The sequence below is a fragment of the Tasmannia lanceolata genome, unplaced genomic scaffold, assembly GCF_043159265.1.
Source record: "Tasmannia lanceolata isolate RefF3 unplaced genomic scaffold, GAP_Taslan_0.1 ptg000004l, whole genome shotgun sequence".
NCBI classification, from domain to species: Eukaryota; Viridiplantae; Streptophyta; class Magnoliopsida; order Canellales; family Winteraceae; genus Tasmannia; species Tasmannia lanceolata.
The window spans coordinates 8,975,550-8,994,336 of NW_027518681.1; the positions used below are offsets into that span (position 1 = coordinate 8,975,550).

The 18,787-nt window shown below is 39.8% G+C and overlaps 2 pseudogenes; both read left to right on the forward strand.

Annotated features, from left to right (window-relative positions):
- The first annotated feature begins 3,726 nt into the window (after nucleotides 1–3,726).
- Nucleotides 3,727–5,894, forward strand: LOC143875812 (L-type lectin-domain containing receptor kinase IX.1 pseudogene; annotated as a pseudogene).
- A 1,481-nt stretch (nucleotides 5,895–7,375) lies between these two features.
- Nucleotides 7,376–9,544, forward strand: LOC143875624 (L-type lectin-domain containing receptor kinase IX.1 pseudogene; annotated as a pseudogene).
- Nucleotides 9,545–18,787: the final 9,243 nt, after the last annotated feature.

Here is an 18,787-nt window from a genome sequence, read left to right on the forward strand (position 1 = left end):
GAGTATAAATGCTTCCCGTTAATCAAGAAAAGCAATCATATGTGCTAAAAAGACTTGCAAGTTCGCAACCACAAAATATACTGTTGAGAAAATCCACCGGGCAATCCAATCTGATCGTGCACAAATTAAACGAAAAGTAAAATAAACCACAAGCCACAAGATGAACACCAAGATTTTACGTGGTTCGGCCAAGCCTACTCCACGGGCGAGAAACACGATCTTCCACTATTAGAAAAACAATATACAAGGATTATAATGGATTTAACCCAAAAGCCGCAAAGGAGCTTTCCTTGCTTTCCAAACCTAAGACCGTATCCAAGAGTAACCCGAGAGAAACCCACAAGAGAAAACCTATGAAAAACCCCCAGGAGAAAGCTCCAAAGGAACCCAAGAAAAACCCACTTTCTTCTTTTCCTTCTCTCCCTGTTTCTCTCTCTTCTCTCTTTTCTCTCTCTCTCTCTTGTTTTTTTTCCGCACTAAGAGAAACGACCCTCTTTGCATCTTAGGGTTTTTTTTTCTATAGAAGTTTCCGATTTCATGCCTTTCCACCCAAGAAAGGAACGGTGGGAAATAAGGCAACATTCCCAACGTATACAAAATACGAAATCAAGATTATAATTAAACAATTGTTTCTTTCTAATATCTGTTTCAAATCTCCAAGATAGAGATCCATAGAGAGGGCATACACGAGAAGACATGACATGCTCCACAAGCTGCATATAAACAATAAATTTCAAAGTCATTGGATGCCACCACTAAAAGCTCCCGAGGATGTGTACTCATAACTCAAGTCGGGTAATTCTCAAAGAGCTCAAAGGAAAATTCTTGGTCATTTATTTAGCCGTCTCTAACCTCTTTTGTTTGTCCCATCGTCTCGTAATGCTGCATCTCTTCCAAGACCACCCTCCTGAGAGAACAAGAGTTTTCAGAAACATTGCCCTAAGCTCTCTTCCAATCTACCATTTTCGCATCCATTGCACTTGATTTTGAGCACCCAGTTTTTGCAGGAACTAATCACAGGATCAGCATTGAAGGAAATCCACAGCGATATTAATCATGGATCTTTAATGGTATCAAAGGAAGAAGATCGAAAGATTTTCCCTTGTTCCATTGCAAAAATTGTTTATGAATGATCTTGATTGGTTTTCTAAGGATATCAATGCAGTAATTACTTAGTAATACCTCTCAGGTCCAATAGATGACCACCATCAAAAGCCTTCATCGACCGAGGAGACTCCATCTTGGTCGTTTTCCATCAACATCCAATATAAAAAAAAAATTGGTTGATCAAGAAGCCATCTAAAATCCGTGAAGCCTTGTTGTTTGTCATCAACCTGTATCCATACGGAATATTCATAATCGCTTCGCCATGAAGATTGCTCTTCATCTAATTTGAGTCAGTGAATATTGCAATTACCAGTACCATCCTCCACTAGGAGTTCCACTGCTCTAACACAGGAATCACAGAACCCTCACTCTATTATGCTGAAATTCTAGATTAATTTTGGAGTATACAATCTCGAATTTCTCGAAACGGGCAATGAGGGACTGAGTATGGATTTCTAAGAACGAAAGATGGGGGGGTGTTGGTTAATGGGCTATGTTGTGCTCACTCCCACAAAAATTCTCCGCCTTCGATAAGACAAGTGATTAATGATCTTCTCCCTCTGTATCTCTCTTGAACTCTAACAAAGCTGACATGTAATGTAGCCCATAATGTGAGCCCTATACCTATTATTGGACTCAGAATTAATCGTAATTTTGAGAATCGATTGTGAGTCAAAATTGATTATTTAAAAAAAAATTCTAATAAAAACATCTTTCAGACCGTGGTGGAATCAAAATGCCACCTTTTGAGGCATGAAATAGATTTTTGACTTCTTCCTTTAATTCCGCCCCCTTGATTCTGTTAAATTTTTTTTTTTGAACCAAAGGTGGGAATCAGGCAAAATTAGGGAAAATTGTGCTTTTAGAGTTACTCAAAAGGTATTTTAGGGACTTTTGGAGTAAAAAATGAACTTCTTGGCTAAATCATGATTCCCAATGACTAATTAAAGCATATTTATAGATAAAAAAGATTTATACCCTAAATTAAATAGGTTTAAGTTATTTTTCTCTTTGTTCCGGTATGGTAAATAGGGGGCAAAATATTCATTTGCCCCTATGAAAAAGGGGTGGTTGCTCCAGTGGCCATTAGTTGTTATCTCTCGTGATGGAGTACACGACTTATCCCTCTTATGTCATTTAACCCACAACGAGGTAAGTAGCATAACCCCTTGGATATGATAATTGGAAAGAGGGTAACTCTCTCTCTCTCTCTCTCTCTCTCTTAGGGGTGTCAATGGATCCAGACGGTTTGATGGATCGTCCGAATCCGAACATTAATGAATGGGATCTAAACATATGAATAGAATTCATGGGCATATTTCGGATCATCAAATCTGGGATCCGAAAATTTTTAGATTGTGTATGGGCTCGCCGCAGATGCCCATTGGATAGTCACGATCCAAAAATGGTTTACAAAAATACTCTCCAAATTTTTGTTAATGCTAACCGTTCTATGAAGGGTATTTTGGTCAAAACCTCTCTTATCACTTAGGGGTTTTGTTCTTTATGCGTCATATTCTTTGATACTAGTTATACATTAGATTTGTGCATGTAATTTTGATTAGTTTTATTGTTTACAAGCATTATTATACACATAGATTAAACATAGATAAATTTTTAATTTAGTTGAAGAAAATGCATAGAGACACACTAATAGTGGACTGCCATTCTATCTCTTTTTTAAAAAATTAATTGTTTACATAGCTTAGTGGGACATAATAGGACACTCCGATGGACGGTCCGAATTAAAATGGATCGTGATCATGACGTGGAAAGTAGGATCCGAAGAACAATCTGACTCCAACCCGACCGTTAAGGAATTTGAATGGATCGTGACTGTGACATAGGTGGATCCGACTCGAAGTGGATCTGTTGACACCCCTGCTCTCTCTCTCTCTCTCCCTCTCTCTCTCTCTCCCTCTCTCTCCAGCCAGTCTTATGCTAAAGAATGGATCATGCAGTAGGTCCACTTATTTCGATGATCAAAATCATTCATTTAGTGATCCTTCATAAATAGATTGCGGCTTAAAAATCTTCTTAAGGAAATGATCCCAGCCCTCTGATCTACTTGGTGCAAAACGGATGGCTCGGAAAAGTTGTACATTATCCCTACAACATGTGCTCACTAGAATCAGGGGCGTTTGCACATATAGCATGGGGGGCCATGGCCCCCCAATGACTTTCAAAATCCCTTTTATATTGCATGGATGTACATGTATGCTTAGCTAGTTTAGTGCCCCCAACAAAAGACCAATGCAGGCAAGTGAAATTCGTCCAGCCCCTCCAAGTGTAAATGCCTGGCTCTGACTAGAATATTGGAAAATCAAATACCCTACTTAGTTTACTCTGTACATTGGTATAACGAAAATTAGTTCTAGAGTAAACTAATGCGGGAAAACTAGATTCCTCCAAATGGTTTGCCCAGACCGCAACAGACACTTAGAAAAGTCTCCCTACCCAGTTGAGGGTGGAGTCACCGATGCCATTACCTAAGACACGTCTTTCATTGACATAATCTTTCATTATCATTAAAAAACTAATAATCACCTAACTTAGAAGAATCATTCTACATATAATTTTTTTTAAAACAACCATTTCTTCAACCCCTTCAATGTCTCTTCTGCACTACAACTCCCTAACAAAACTGCTTATTCCCTTTCAACCATGGCCTTAAACTTCTCAAGAACTCACTTCAAATCTTCAAAACTCATGTTTCCTCTCTATCAGTCATCCTTCATATTCTTCTTCTTATTTCTTCTACCCTTTGGAGAACCAATTTCCTTCAATTTCACCGAATTCGGACCAAACACACAGAACATAATATATCAAGGCGACGCTTTCTCATCTAACCAAGTCATCCAACTCACCAAAAACCAACGTGACATGCCTCTTAATGGAAGTGTTGGACGAGCCATATATAGCGATCCAGTGCGCATTTGGGATTCGTCCACACAGAGAGTAACAGATTTTACTACCCACTTCTCCTTTACCATTAATGCGGTCAGTTCATCCAATTATGGAGATGGGCTCGCCTTCTTCCTCGCCCCTAGTGGTTCTGTAATTCCACCTGACTCGGCCGGAGGACTACTTGGCCTAGTTGCTTCAAATCCCACTCCAATTGCATCAGCACCTCAGATAGTTGCTGTGGAGTTTGACAGCTTTCGAAACAGATGGGATCCAAGCTCTGATCATGTCGGGATCAATGTCAATTCGATTGTTTCGGTGGCGAATGTGACATGGAATAGTAGTATCAAGGATGGGAGAAGAGCTAATGCTTGGGTGAGTTATAACTCTAGTACAAAAAATTTAAGCGTCTTTCTCTCATATGCTGAAAACCCTGTTTTTAGTCGGAATTCTAGCCTTTCTCATGTTGTAAATTTGAGTGAGATTCTACCTGAGTGGGTTGACGTTGGATTCTCGGCATCAACCGGTACGTTCGTCGAGATTCACAACATTATTTCATGGGATTTTGAATCTAATTTGGAGGTTGGAGGGGGTGGAAAGAAGAAAAAGAATGGACTGGTGGTGGGTTTAATAGCTGGTTTTGGTGTTTTGTTTGGTGGATTGGGTTTGGTTTGGTTTGTGTTGTGGAAGAGGAGGATGGGAAGAGCGATAAAAGAGGATGATTTGGGCTTTGATGTGGCTATGGATGATGAATTTGAGAAAGGAACAGGACCTAAGAGGTTCTCTTATAATGATTTGGTTTCTGCAACAAATAACTTCTTTGAGGATGGGAAGCTTGGTGAAGGAGGATTTGGAGGGGTTTATAAAGGTTTCTTGAAAGATTTGAAGTTATACGTGGCTGTTAAGAAGGTCTCTAAAGGGTCTAAACAAGGGAAAAAAGAGTACGTCTCTGAGGTGAAGATCATTAGTCGGTTGAGACATCGAAATCTTGTTCAACTCATCGGTTGGTGCCACGAAAGTGGAGAATTCCTTCTCGTTTACGAGTTCATGCCTAATGGGAGCCTTGATTTTTATCTCTATGGAGGAAAAGGTTCGATCGAATGGGCGGTGAGATACAAAATTGCACTGGGTTTGGCTTCGGCATTGCTCTATCTCCATGAAGAATGGGAACAATGTGTTGTGCATAGAGATATCAAGTCTAGCAATGTGATGTTGGATTCGGGTTTTAATGCGAAGCTCGGGGATTTCGGGTTGGCGCGGCTCGTAGATCATGAGCAAGGCTCACAGACCACGGTTCTAGCTGGGACCATGGGGTACTTGGCCCCCGAATGTGTTACTACTGGCAAGGCTAGTAAAGAGTCCGATGCATATAGCTTCGGCGTGGTTGCATTAGAAATAGCATGTGGGAGAAGGCCTGTGGAACCAAAGGAAGAGCAAAGTAAGATTAGGTTGGTAGAATGGGTTTGGAATCTATATGGAAGAGGACAGCTTCTCGAAGCCGCCGATGAAAAACTAAGTAGGGATTTCGATGATAAACGGATGGAGTGTTTGATGACTGTTGGGTTATGGTGTGCTCACCCTGATCATAATTTACGGCCTTCGATAAAACAAGTGATTAATGTTCTTAATTTCGAAGCTCCATTGCCGAATTTGCCTTCCAAGATGCCTGTGCCAATGTATTATGCACCCGCCATGGACATGTGTAACTTTTCTTATACATCATCCGCCATGGCTACTGATTCAGAGAGAGATCGAAGCAGTTGCAGCACTAGCTCTTCGAAGGCAAACGTTTCAACAACGGGTTCTTCGTCTTCCACTGTATCTCTTTTGCACTTTCACACTGTTGATTTGTAATGAAGCACACTACATGATTGTTGATATCTAAGCAGGTTACAATGTTTTTAGTTTCTTTAATGAATTATTTGTTAGGAACAACAGGTCTAACCAACCCTCCCACTCTAGCAATTTATAATCTCTCTGCAAAAACAATGCCATAAATACATGACTGGGAGGTCTAACCAACCCTCCCACTCTGGCAATTTATAATCTCTCTGCAAAAACAATGCCATAAATACATGACTGGGCAGTTGTGCCTTCACTGTTGCAACGAAAGATGCGATGACATTGAGATCACAGACTCCAACAAAAAGGATGATAAAACCTAAGATTAAAAACCATTCTCACACACCCACAACAACAAAGACAAGATTTTGCATTAACTAAATTTTCCTCCCATCCCAGTTAGAACTTAGAAATAGGTAATTAGGTAGCACAGAAGTGCCAATTCTTTTATTAAAGAATAACAAACAGAGAAATGTAGAACAGAAACAAATTCTGGAAATTGTCGAGGCAAAGAAGCTACGATCATGAATCGATGATTGCTACTTACAATGTAGGAGATGGAATGAGCTGCATCGGGAATCAGGAGCTGATTCATATCCAACCAATTCCGACATATGGCTTCAAAAAAGAACAGAATCATCCCAGTCAGAATGAAACTTTTATTAGAATTTTTTCAATTAACTTTTTTCTCATTCATTTTAAGAGACAATCAGAGTAGGAATCACAATATGATATCGATTCCGATTCCTGATTCAAGCAATCCAAATGTTCTCGGAATCCAATAACTACGTGATTTGGTATTGCGAGACCCACTGCTCCATGTGATGTGATCAAAGCAATAGATTTGGTGTGCTAAGGCTAGAGGGAAAGTCGCTTGCCCACCATGGAAATAAGCATGCGGTAGTGTTAAGTTTATATTGCAGCTCTAACTACACTAAAGAAGCTGCTACAAGTCAACTTCGACTTTTTGGCTAAATCATGATTCTTGAGTAATTCAAATATGTTTTTATCTGTTAAGTTTTGATAGATGAGATTGTGGATCGGTGCAGATCACCGGGCCTAATTCCAGCATGTTAGGAGATCGGCTAACAAAGAGTCAGACCGTCTTGCTCGTGATGGAGTGAGTCACACATCATTAGAAATCTTCGACTTCCTCCCCCCTCGAATTTTATGCTCTTGTAGATTTATGTTCTTAGTCCTCACTTTGTTGTCTCAACCTCTCTTGCTCTTTTTTGATAAAATTTCATCATGAAGAAAAAAAATAAAGATTTAGAGTTTCTTGGTAGAAAAATCCTTAAATTAAATCACTTTTAGTCACTTTCCCTAGAGAATCAACGTGACCGTCCCGTTTTGGAGCCAATGTAGCAGTTAAAACATGTAAAAATGCACACTTAATTTAATCATTTGTTTTAATTAAAAAGACAACCATTCCAGTTAAAATTTTAAAAACAACCATTCCTTAACCTCTTCCATACTTGGACTGCACTATAACTCCCTAACAAGTGCTTCTACCCTTTCAACCATGGCTTTAATCTTCTCAAGGACTCATCTTCAATCATCAAAACCCAATTTTTCTCACTCTAAATCATCTACAATCATCTTCTTCTTCTTTCTCCTACCATTTGGACTGCCAATTTCCTTCAATTTCTCTGAATTCGGACCCAACACACGAAACATAAGCTACCAAGGCGATGCATTTGCCTCGAACCAGGCCATCCAACTCACCAAAGACCAACTTGATGAACCTCTGAACGGAAGCGTAGGTCGAGCCATATACAGCAATCCGTTCCACCTTTGGGACTCGACCACGCAAAGACTAAGTGGCTTCACTACCCACTTCTCCTTTATCATCAAGGCGCTCAATTCGTCTGTCTATGGCAATGGTCTCACCTTTTTCCTCGCTCCCAACGGTTCAGCCATCCCTCCAAAGGCGAGCGGAGGATGGCTAGGCCTAATTTCTTCGAATTCCCCTTCCAATTCACCGGCAAATAAAATTGTTGCAGTTGAGTTTGATAGCTTCCGAAACACATGGGATCCGATCTCCGATCATGTCGGTATAGACGTAAATTCGATTGCTTCGGTGGCTACTGTGACATGGAGGAGTAGTATTAAGGATGGAAGAAGAGCTAATTCTTGGGTAAGCTACAATGCTAGTACAAAAAATTTAAGCGTTTTTCTTACATATGATGAAAATCCTGTTTTTAGTGGGAATTCTAGTCTTTCTTATGTTGTGGATTTGAAGGAGATTCTGCCTGAATGGGTTGACGTCGGCTTCTCGGCTTCTACGGGGAGGGTGGTTGAGATACATAGCATTCTTTCTTGGGATTTTAGTTCAAGTTCGGAGATAGGAGAGGGTGGAAAGAAGAAGAAAAAGACAGTATGGGTGTTGGGTTTGATAGGGGGTCTGGGTTTTATGTTAGTTGGGTTATTTGGTTTGTTTTGGTTTGTGTTGTGGAAGAAGAGGATGGGAAGAGGGAAAAAAGAGGAAGATGTGGTCTTTGATCTGTCTATGGATGATGAGTTTGAGAGAGGAACAGGACCAAAGAGGTTCTCTTATAAAGAACTGGTTACTGCAACAAATAACTTCTTGGAGGATAGGAAGCTTGGAGAAGGGGGTTTTGGAGGGGTTTATAAAGGATTCTTGAAAGATTTGAACTTAAATGTGGCTGTTAAGAGGGTCTCTAAAGGGTCTAAACAAGGCAAAAAAGAGTATGTTTCTGAGGTCAAGATCATTAGTAGATTGAGACATCGAAATCTCGTTCAACTCATCGGTTGGTGCCACGAACGCGGCGAATTCCTTCTTGTTTATGAATTCATGCCCAACGGTAGCCTCGATTTCTATATGTATGGAGGAAAAGGCTTGATCGAATGGGCGGTTAGATACAAAATTGCATTGGGTTTGGCATCGGCACTGCTCTATCTCCACGAAGAATGGGAGCAATGTGTGGTGCATAGAGATATCAAGTCTAGTAATGTGATGTTGGATTCAGGATTCAACGCGAAGCTCGGAGATTTTGGGTTGGCACGGCTCGTAGATCATGAGCTAGGCTCGCAGACCACGGTTCTAGCAGGGACCATGGGCTACTTGGCGCCCGAATGTGTTATGACCGGCAAGGCTAGTAAAGAGTCCGATGTGTATAGCTTTGGCGTGGTTGCATTAGAAATAGCATGTGGGAGAAGGCCTGTGGAACCAAAGGCAGAACCAAGTAAGATAAGGTTGGTCAATTGGGTTTGGGATTTATACAGTAGAGGAAAGCTTTTCGAAGCAGCTGATGAGGGACTAAGTATGGATTTTGAAGAACGAAAGATGGAGTGTTTGATGGTTGTTGGGTTATGGTGTGCTCACCCTGACCAAAATTTACGGCCTTCAATTAAACAAGTGATTAATGTTCTTAATTTCGAAGCTCCATTGCCTAATCTTCCTTCCAAGATGCCTGTGCCAATGTACACTGCACCCCTCATGAAAATATGCAACATTTCGTGTACATCTTCCACAACGACCACGGATTCTGAGAGAGGCAAAAACCAGTGTTCGTGCTCTAGTTTCGCCAGTAACTCTTCGAAGGTAACTGTGTCGAACCCGTCGTGCTCTAGTTGCACCAGTAACTCTTCGAAGGTAACTGCGTCAACCACGGTTTCAGGTTCTTCTCCCTCTGTATCTCTCTTGCACCCAAACAAATTTGACATGTAATGTAGCCCAAAATATGAGTGTTATTACGTGAGTATGTAGTGTGGCATTTTCAATTTCTTCTTTTCATTCATCTTTTAGTTGGAAACCTTAAAACTCTAGATGATATTATGTGATGAAAGAGTGACATTGTTTGTTTTTGGATTTTGAGTGCAAATCTGATTATTGGACTCAAAATTGCATTTAATTTTAAGTCCTATACAATCGATTCCCAAAATCCAAAATCCAAAACGATTGTTCCAATGTTCTGAATTTAAGTACGTATATCTTAGTTATTTTAAAACCAACTCAAGCAAAATTCTATTCTATTTTGATCCTCTGTATATATAGGACTAACCCACGAATACCATGATGAGTCTCCATAACTTTTCACCAGTGTTCTGAAAATGGGACTGAACAAGACTGTCCAACCCGGTTCATCCAAAACCAGCCAAATTTTCGGTCCAATTGATAGAGCAAGTATAGTTTTTCTTTCTAAAAACCGAATGAATCACAGGCTTTTTCAATTAGAACAACCGTTTGAAGTTGAACACAGGTTTTTTCTTTCTATAAACCGAATTTAAGTAAGTATTTTAATTACTTAATAGATATCATCTCTTAGCAAAAATAATGCAAAAAGAACACCAAAGAAATCATTTTCACTATCAATCATAACAAGCAAATTCTGGGTCCCACTTGGGGTGTGTCTGTGAAATCAAGACCGTTGATCTTGTATAATAATATTAAGACTTGACCCACATGGTTTTAAAATACTGTCTGCACCCACAAAGACGACATTTGGATTTCATAAGCGTGCTTAGCTGAATTTTCAATATCCTCTCACTGTCATATAAAAACAAAGCTGTTCTTGCTGTTTCACCTTCAATTATCTCCCAATAAACTATCTTCCATAAGCATCTTGCAAGGAAATCGCCAAATACTTGAAGACAGTTTACCAACTCGAGACCGGCCTTGAACCCACCGTCGCTATACTGAAAGTGTCTCCTTTGAAAAATTCATGACATAAGTTTCACCTTCGAAAAAGGGTGATGATATTTTCACCCCCCCTTGCATTACTTGCACGCTCCCCTTAAAACGTTATTTGACATAAAGTTGCCCACTTTCCACGTCAAATCAAGTTATAAGGGGAGCGTGCATGTAATGTAGGCGGTGGGGTGAAAATATCATCTCCCTAGAAAAATTTATTTTACGTCCAAGGAAAGAGACTTGGGTAAGAATCCTCAGTTTATCTTTAGGATGAACCATAATGCAGAAATACATTGGTTGAGTGATGTTTACTTTTTGGATGAATCACATCCTTTTGGGAGGTGATTAATCTAGGACTTGTCATCAGACTAGATTCAGATCAACCCATGTTAGGGTGACTATCCTCTCAGATCTTAATCAAAGAATTGCTTAGATCATAACCTAAGGGGCCATTTGGATACACAGATTTTAGAATCCAGGTTTTCAGTTTGAAAACAGTGCGAAAGAGGGTTCATGATGAAGCTGCTGCCGCTATCCTGGCAGCGTTTCTTGGATTTTAAGCAAGAAAACCAAGTTTTAGAAATCTCATGATGGGGGAGAGATTTCTAAAACCTGGTTTTTTTCCTTAAATCCAAGAAACGCTGCCAGGACCGTGGCAGCAGCTTGATCATGAACCCTCTTTTACACTGTTTTCAAACTAAAAACCTGAATTTTTAAAATCCGCGTATCCAAACAGCCCCTATTTTGGATTCAGACCGTTCGACTATTGAGAATCTAAAACCAATCTAGAAGACTATTTTTAGTACTGTTTGGGGCAAAACTCAGCAAGGATTTACAAGCAGCCTGTAAAGACGTGAGTAGGTTAATCGGTTAATCGTAATGAAGTAAAGAGTAGTGAATAGTGCCCCACGTCGCACGAAATCATCACCTGAGTCTGTGCATGAAGAACGAAGCAGCAGTACAAAAGACATGCAGGAAGACCCTCTGAAAGAGGTTAAGACTCCCCAGAAGATGCTACAAATACCCAAGCTTTCGATGAGTTTGGGGCCCTTGTCTTAATCAGTTTTGGGCTCACAGTCGGTTCTCCGAACCCACAACAATCAGAGCTTAAACACTTTAGTTTTTGTTCTAAATAAGATGCAAGTGATTGTGCTAGCATTTCAATGTTACTTTGGATGGTGGTTGCTCTCCCTAAATATATCGCTCTTATCTTGTCTACATTTTTGAATTAATGTTCATATCATAAAGCTTTCTTAGATACTTGGCAACCCCCTTAATTCGAAGAGAATTGTGATGCCCAGTTTGAGTTTGAAGCACGGTATCCAAACTCGTCCCAGTTGACTTGAATCGCGAGCAAGATTAGTAACTCAAAAAAGCAAAAGAATCAAAACCATACACTACAAGAGAGTTGGGTTTTACCAGTAGTCATGTTAAAGATTTTTCAAAATCAAGTGTTTTTGGTCGAAACAATTTTTGGAAAATATTTTCTTTAAGTGTGTTTAGGAAAAAGAAAAACTTTTCTTTGGAAATAGTTGCTTTTTGCAAGAGAAAGAGAATAGTGTAATGTAGTTGAAAAGATAGTCCTAAATCGGATGAGAGAAAAGAAAGAGAAGGGCTTATAAAGCACTACACTTTTCTATTACTTGTTTAATTGCACATTGGGTTGAACCCATGGTTGGACCCGCGGGACGGTGCAACGCACCGTTCGTGCACACGCACGCGCGGCGTGGGCAATGGGCAATGGGCAATGGGCAATGGGCTATAGGGCGCATAGTGGCGCTTTATTGGCGTTTTTTTAGGCGCACTTTGCACAAGCCCAGTGTCGAATAGTTCGATTGGGTTGGGCGCGATCCATTGGGTTGTGTCCCTTCCCAATGGTCAAGGATCTAAGGGGTGCGATCTGTACCATAGATGGATCATCTAACGGTTAGATGGGAGGACGGGAATTTAAATATCCCAACAGACTCTCTAGGATTGATCTGGTTCGTTGAATCGTGTATGGGCGCGATCTAACGGCCAGAATTCAAACCGATCTGGAAAGACTCTATACAGGGGTGCTTTTCACACTGAAAAGACACCAGAGGCTCTATAAAAGTTGCAGAACCCAACCATTTCAAAGGACAATCGAATTTACCCATTTCTGGATAAATTCTTAAGACTTCTAGTGCATTATACTCTCTTTCTTGCTCCCACCAAAATTCGTTTTACTAAACTATTTTCTTATTGTTTATCTAATTACTGTTATACTGCAGTAACAGAAATTAGACTGATTCGCTCAGGCTTGTAAGATTCTAAGGGCATTTCGGATTTGACTCCGCTTGTGCATAGCGTCGTCAAATTAGTAGGACATTCCTACTGGCTTCATTGTATCTTGGAGGCAGTTCGCGGATCCCCTTTGCACACTTCTAGTGGGGGCAAAATCTGTCTTAAGGAAAGCGATTTCGCGCCTTGAAGCAAACTGGTTACTGCTTTTTCTTTCCAACAGATACAGAATTATTTCGCTAACAAGTCATACAGAACCGAACCACCGATACGAGACTCGGAGAGTTGGAGTCACTTGCATGCTGTACATATCAAACATAAGAAACTCAGAAGATGTTTGAATAGAATGTATGTAGGGAACTAACATCTGCACTGCCATATTTTGTTAGTGGTTCTAATGACTAATAATTAACACTTTTGTTGATAAAAATGATATGGGAACCAAGCATGTGCGTGTGACTGACTCGGTACCCAACAATGAAAGAGTGACATGAACACACACCCACAAAAAACTAAAGGGCAGTGATAAATCGACCCCTGCGTGTCTTTCTCTCTCCTCTGGGTTAGAGAGAGAAAGAGGAGAGACAGACACATAGGGGGTCGATTTATCACCCCCCTCTCGCGCAAAAAAAAAAAAAAAACCTTTTGTGCGCCCCGAGAAGCTGTTTTCGATCTCTTGTGATATCGTGGCGATATCTGATTTGTTCAGTTTCCTGCCCAGTCATAGAACCAGTTCCCCAAACAAAAATCTTATTTGATTGGCTGCTGAGAGCTTATTGAGAATTGTAAAATCGTTTGACACAGTTAGATTAAAAAATGTAAAATGAAGAGAATGGTGTGATTTTTTAATGGTAAAGAAAGCTTTATTGAAATTAGCTAACCGGCTAGAAGTCATGATCAAGAATGTCATAACAGGAAAGAAGAAGAAAAAATCATTAATTTTAAAGGCCCTCACATAGGTAGGGTGTCCACAAAAAATCAGATCCATAGGATCATCCTAACCATTCGAACTGTGGAGGCAAAAAATGGACTAATTTGTGAAGGTTTAAAGATGTCCATTTTACCTCCACAAATCGTAGGGTTGGGATGATCCTATGGATCTGATTTTTTGTGGACACCCTATCTATGTGAGAGCCTTTAAAATTAATGGCTTGGATCACCCAAACAATGTGGGCCCCTATTGTATTTTAAGCTAGTGTGTAAATAACTTATCTACACACATGTAGGAACCGTTTTCTCTCTCTCTCTCTCTCTCTCTCTCTCTCTCTCTCTCTCTCTCTCTCTCTCTCTCTCTCTCTCTCTCTCTCTCTCTCTCTCTCTATATATATATATATATATATATATATATATATATATATATATATATAGAGAGAGAGAGAGAGAGAAAACGGTTCCTACACATATGTGTAGATAACTTATCTACACACTAGCTTAAAATACAGTGGGGGCCACATTATTTGGGTGATCCAAACCATTCATTTTTAAGGCCCTCACATAGATAGGGTGTCCACAAAAAATCAGATCCATAGGATCATCCTAACCATTCGAACTATGGAGGCAAAAAATGGACTAATTTGTAAAGGTTTAAAGACATCCATTTTACCTCTACAAATCGTAGGGTTGGGATGATCCTATGGATCAGATTTTTTGTAGACACCCTATCTATGTGAGGGCCTTTAAAATGGATGGCTTGGATCACCCAAACAATGTGGGCCCCCACTGTATTTTAAACTAGTGTGTAGATAAGTTATCTACACATATGTGTAGGAACCGTTTTCTCTCTCACACACACACACACACACACACACACACATATATATATATATATATGAGGAAAGTGAAGCTACACCGCCGGCTTAAAATACAATGGGCCCACATTGTTTTGGTGATCCAAACCATTCATTTGATTGGCCCTCACATAGATAGGGTGTCCACCAAAAATCAGCTCCATAGGATCATCCCAACCCTACGATTTGTGGAGGCAAAAATGAAAGTGTAAAAACCTTCACAACAATGAAAGAGTGACATGAACACACACCCACAAAAAACTAAAGGGCAGTGATAAATCGAACCCTGCGTGTCTTTCTCTCTCCTCTAGGTTAGAGAGAGAAAGAGGAGAGACAGACACATAGGGGGTCGATTTATCACCCCCCCCCCCCTCTCCCTCGCGCAAAAAAAAAAAAAAAACCTTTTGTGTACCCCGAGAAGCTGTTTTCGATCTCTTGTGATATCGTGGCGATATCTGATTTGTTCGGTTTCCTGCCCAGTCATAGAACCAGTTTCCCAAACAAAAATCTTATTTGATCGGCTGCTGAGAGCTTTTTGAGAATTGTAAAATCGTTTGACACGGTTACATAAAAAATGTAAAATGAAGAGAATGGTGTGATTTTTTAATGGTAAAGAAAGCTTTATTAAAATTAGCTAAACGGCTAGAAGTCATGATCAAGAATGTCAGAACAGGAAAGAAGAAAATCAAGATAACATTAATAACAAGGGCCGTGAGGGAGGGAAGAAATCAAAGATCTCCACAGGCGCTCTACTAACACCTTCCCGAGCCAATATCAGCATCAATATTTGCCGACCTAAGGGGTTGGGCCTGTGGCTCAATGGTTGAGGCTTTGTTTCTCAACCTTGAGGTCGCAGATTCGATCCCAGCTTACCAACCAATACATACATACTTGCATATATACATGCATAATATACATGAAGGAAAATGATTGTGAGCTTGAAGCTCATATAGCTTATATGAGCTTGAGGGCCCAAACACATGTGTCCCACATTTTTTGTGGTGATCCAAACCATTCATTTGCAAAGCTCCATCATAGATAGGGTGTGTACCAAAAATCAGCTCCATTGGATCATCCTAACCCCTCCAAAAGCGGAGGGCAAAAATGGGCAGATTTGTGGCACATGGTGTCTGTCCATTTTGCCCTCCACTTTTGGATGGGTTAGGATGATCGTATGGAGCTGATTTTTTGTACACACCCTATCTATGTAAGGGCCTTTCAAATGAATGCTTTGGATCATCCTAATAATGTGGGCCCACATGTGTTTGGGCCCTCAAGCTCATATAAGCTATATGAGCTTCAAGCTCACAATCATTTTCCTCATATATATATATATATATATATATATATGAGGAAAATTATCTACACACTAGCTTAAAGAACAGTGGAGGCCCACATTGTTTGGGTGATCCAAACCATCAATTTTAAGGCCCTCACATAGATAGGGTGTCCACAAAAAATCAGATCCATAGGATCATCCTAACCATTCGAACTGTGGAGGCAAAAAATGGACTAATTTGTGAAGGTTTAAAGACGTCCAGTTTACCTCCACAAATCGTAGGGTTGGGATGATCCTATGGATCTGATTTTTTGTGGACACCCTATCTATGCGAGGGCCTTTAAAATGAATGGCTTGGATCACCCAAACAATGTGGGCCCCCATTGTATTTTAAGCTAATGTGTAGATAACTTATCTACACACGTGTAGTAGGAACCGTTCTCTCTCTCTCTCTCTCTCTCTCTCTCTCTCTCTCTATATATATATATATATATATATATATATATATATATATATAGAGAGAGAGAGAGAGAGAGAGAGGAAACTGTTGGTGAGCTTAAGCGCACCAAACCTCTGGTACGCTTAAGCTCCCCAATCACATGGCTCCCCAATCACATGTGGTGATCCAAACCATTCATTTGCAAGGTCTTATGATAGATAGGGTGTGTACCAAAAATCAGCTCCATAGGATCATCCTAACCCCTCCATTTGTGGAGGACAAAAATGGACAGACACATTAGATAGGGTGTGTACCAAAAATCAGCTCCATAGGATCATCCTAACCCCTCCATTTGTGGAGGACAAAAAATGGGCAGATTTGTGTCTGTCCATTTTTGTCCTCCACAAATGGAGGGGTTAGGATGATCCTATGGAGCTGATTTTTGGTACACCCCCTATCTATGTAAGGGACTTTAAAATGAATGCTTTGGATTATCCTAACAAAGTGGGCCCCCATGTGATTGGGCGCTTAAGCTCACCATAAGTTTGGTGAGCTTAAGCGCACCAACAGTTTCCTCATATATATATATATATATATATGAGAGAAGTGTTTCTGCGCAGCTGCGTAGAGAGATATCTGCGCACAATTCCATTAGCTTGTAATTGTCATACTTTGTCACCCTTTTTTAGTAATTTTTCATTTAAAACTTACCATTTCTATCACAAATCTAATAAACCGTCATTATTACTATTTTTTTCTAATAAACCGTAATGATTACTATTTTTTTTCTACTTTTCCTAGCAACATTTGCACCCATTTACTTCTTCCAATCTTTGCATCCGGACGGGCCACAAGCCGAGCAAGTGGAATCGGCGAAGGTGGCTAGCAAATTCCTGTAAAAGAAAAAAGGGAAATGTTATAGGTTCTTCCCCTTCGTCAATCGTCTTCTCCAGTCACGAGGATCCAAACCAGGTAAGCTCAGCTATTTATTGTTTTTTCATTTTTTTCCTAAATCTATTTTTCCTTTTAATCTATATTTCTTCTTCACTTGGGTTTCTAATCTATTTGTTTTTGTTTTCCTTCAAATGGATTCCATGTCTCCACTTTTGTTTTAATTGCTAGACTCCTTGACGAAGCTACTTGTCTCTCCTGAGTGCTGACACAGAAAGAGTTTACATTGTGGTCTGTTGACAAATAAGATCCCACATCTCTTGGTACTCCTCCCAGTCCCAGACACGTTGATTAAGTGGTTTTATCTGGAAGGACGTTTTTGGCCACCAAATTTACACTGGCTGAAAATTCATAAGGCTCCATTTTGCGTACTTGCATTCCATTTGACAAGGCTCCATTTGATTAAAAACAAACTAGTGTTGCTGCAATTCGAGCCTAGTTACAAGGTGGACGATTCATTGTACCATATTCCTCAACTCTAGTAACATGTATTTCAGAACCATTCAAGAGAATAAGCAGCAACACAATTAGATCTTCACTTCTCTTTTAAAATCAGGAGTACAAAGAAGATGATTAAAATCAACAAAACAAATACAATGAGATATATGATCCATTGGAAATGTCCGCAATCATCTTTACCATGTAATAAGGGTTCACAGGATTCGTTGCAAAAAAATGTGATTTTTACTTGATTTCAAGGACATTGATTAAGTATACTAGGTGCGAAATCTTGATTCGTAATGCAATAGAAAAAGAAGGTCCCAATTTACTAGCTTTTTTAGGAGAAAAATAAATTCACACCCCTGTATGGCAACCGTGATTGATGGCAAGAAGAAGAGAAATGGACAATCTCACAGTGAAAGGTGGTACCCTCAATATTGTTAGGTGGTTGGATCAACCCTCTAACATTCAGATCCGAGGGTTAGGATCAACTTACGGAAATGATTTTTGGGGCACAACCTATATGGGTTTTGGCCCATCTAATGGACGGTTTGGATCATCCTATGTTGCTGTCCATACCGTACTTTTAATAAAAGGTTGTGCCCCATCTAATGGACGGTTTGGATCATCCTATGTTGCGGTCCATACCGTACTTTTAATAAAGTAAGAGTGCCCTCATCAAAATAAGTAGTGCCGATAAGATTTCCCTTTTTTCTTTTACAGGAATTTGCTAGCCACCTTCGCCGATTCCACTTGCTCGGCTTGTGGCCCGTCCGGATGCAACGATTGGAAGAAGTAAATGGGTGCAAATGTTGCTAGGAAAAGTAGAAAAAAAAATAGTAATCATTACGGTTTATTAGAAAAAAAATAGTAATCATTACGGTTTATTAGATTTGTGATAGAAATGGTAAGTTTTAAATGAAAAATTACTTTAAAAAGGGTGACAAAGTATGACAATTACAAAGAAAATACAACTGACATATGACAATTACAAGCTAATGGCAGTGCGCAGATATCTCTCTACGTAGCTGCGCAGAAACACTTCTCTCTCTCTCTCTCTCTCTCTCTCTCTATATATATATATATATATATATATATATATATATATATATATATATATA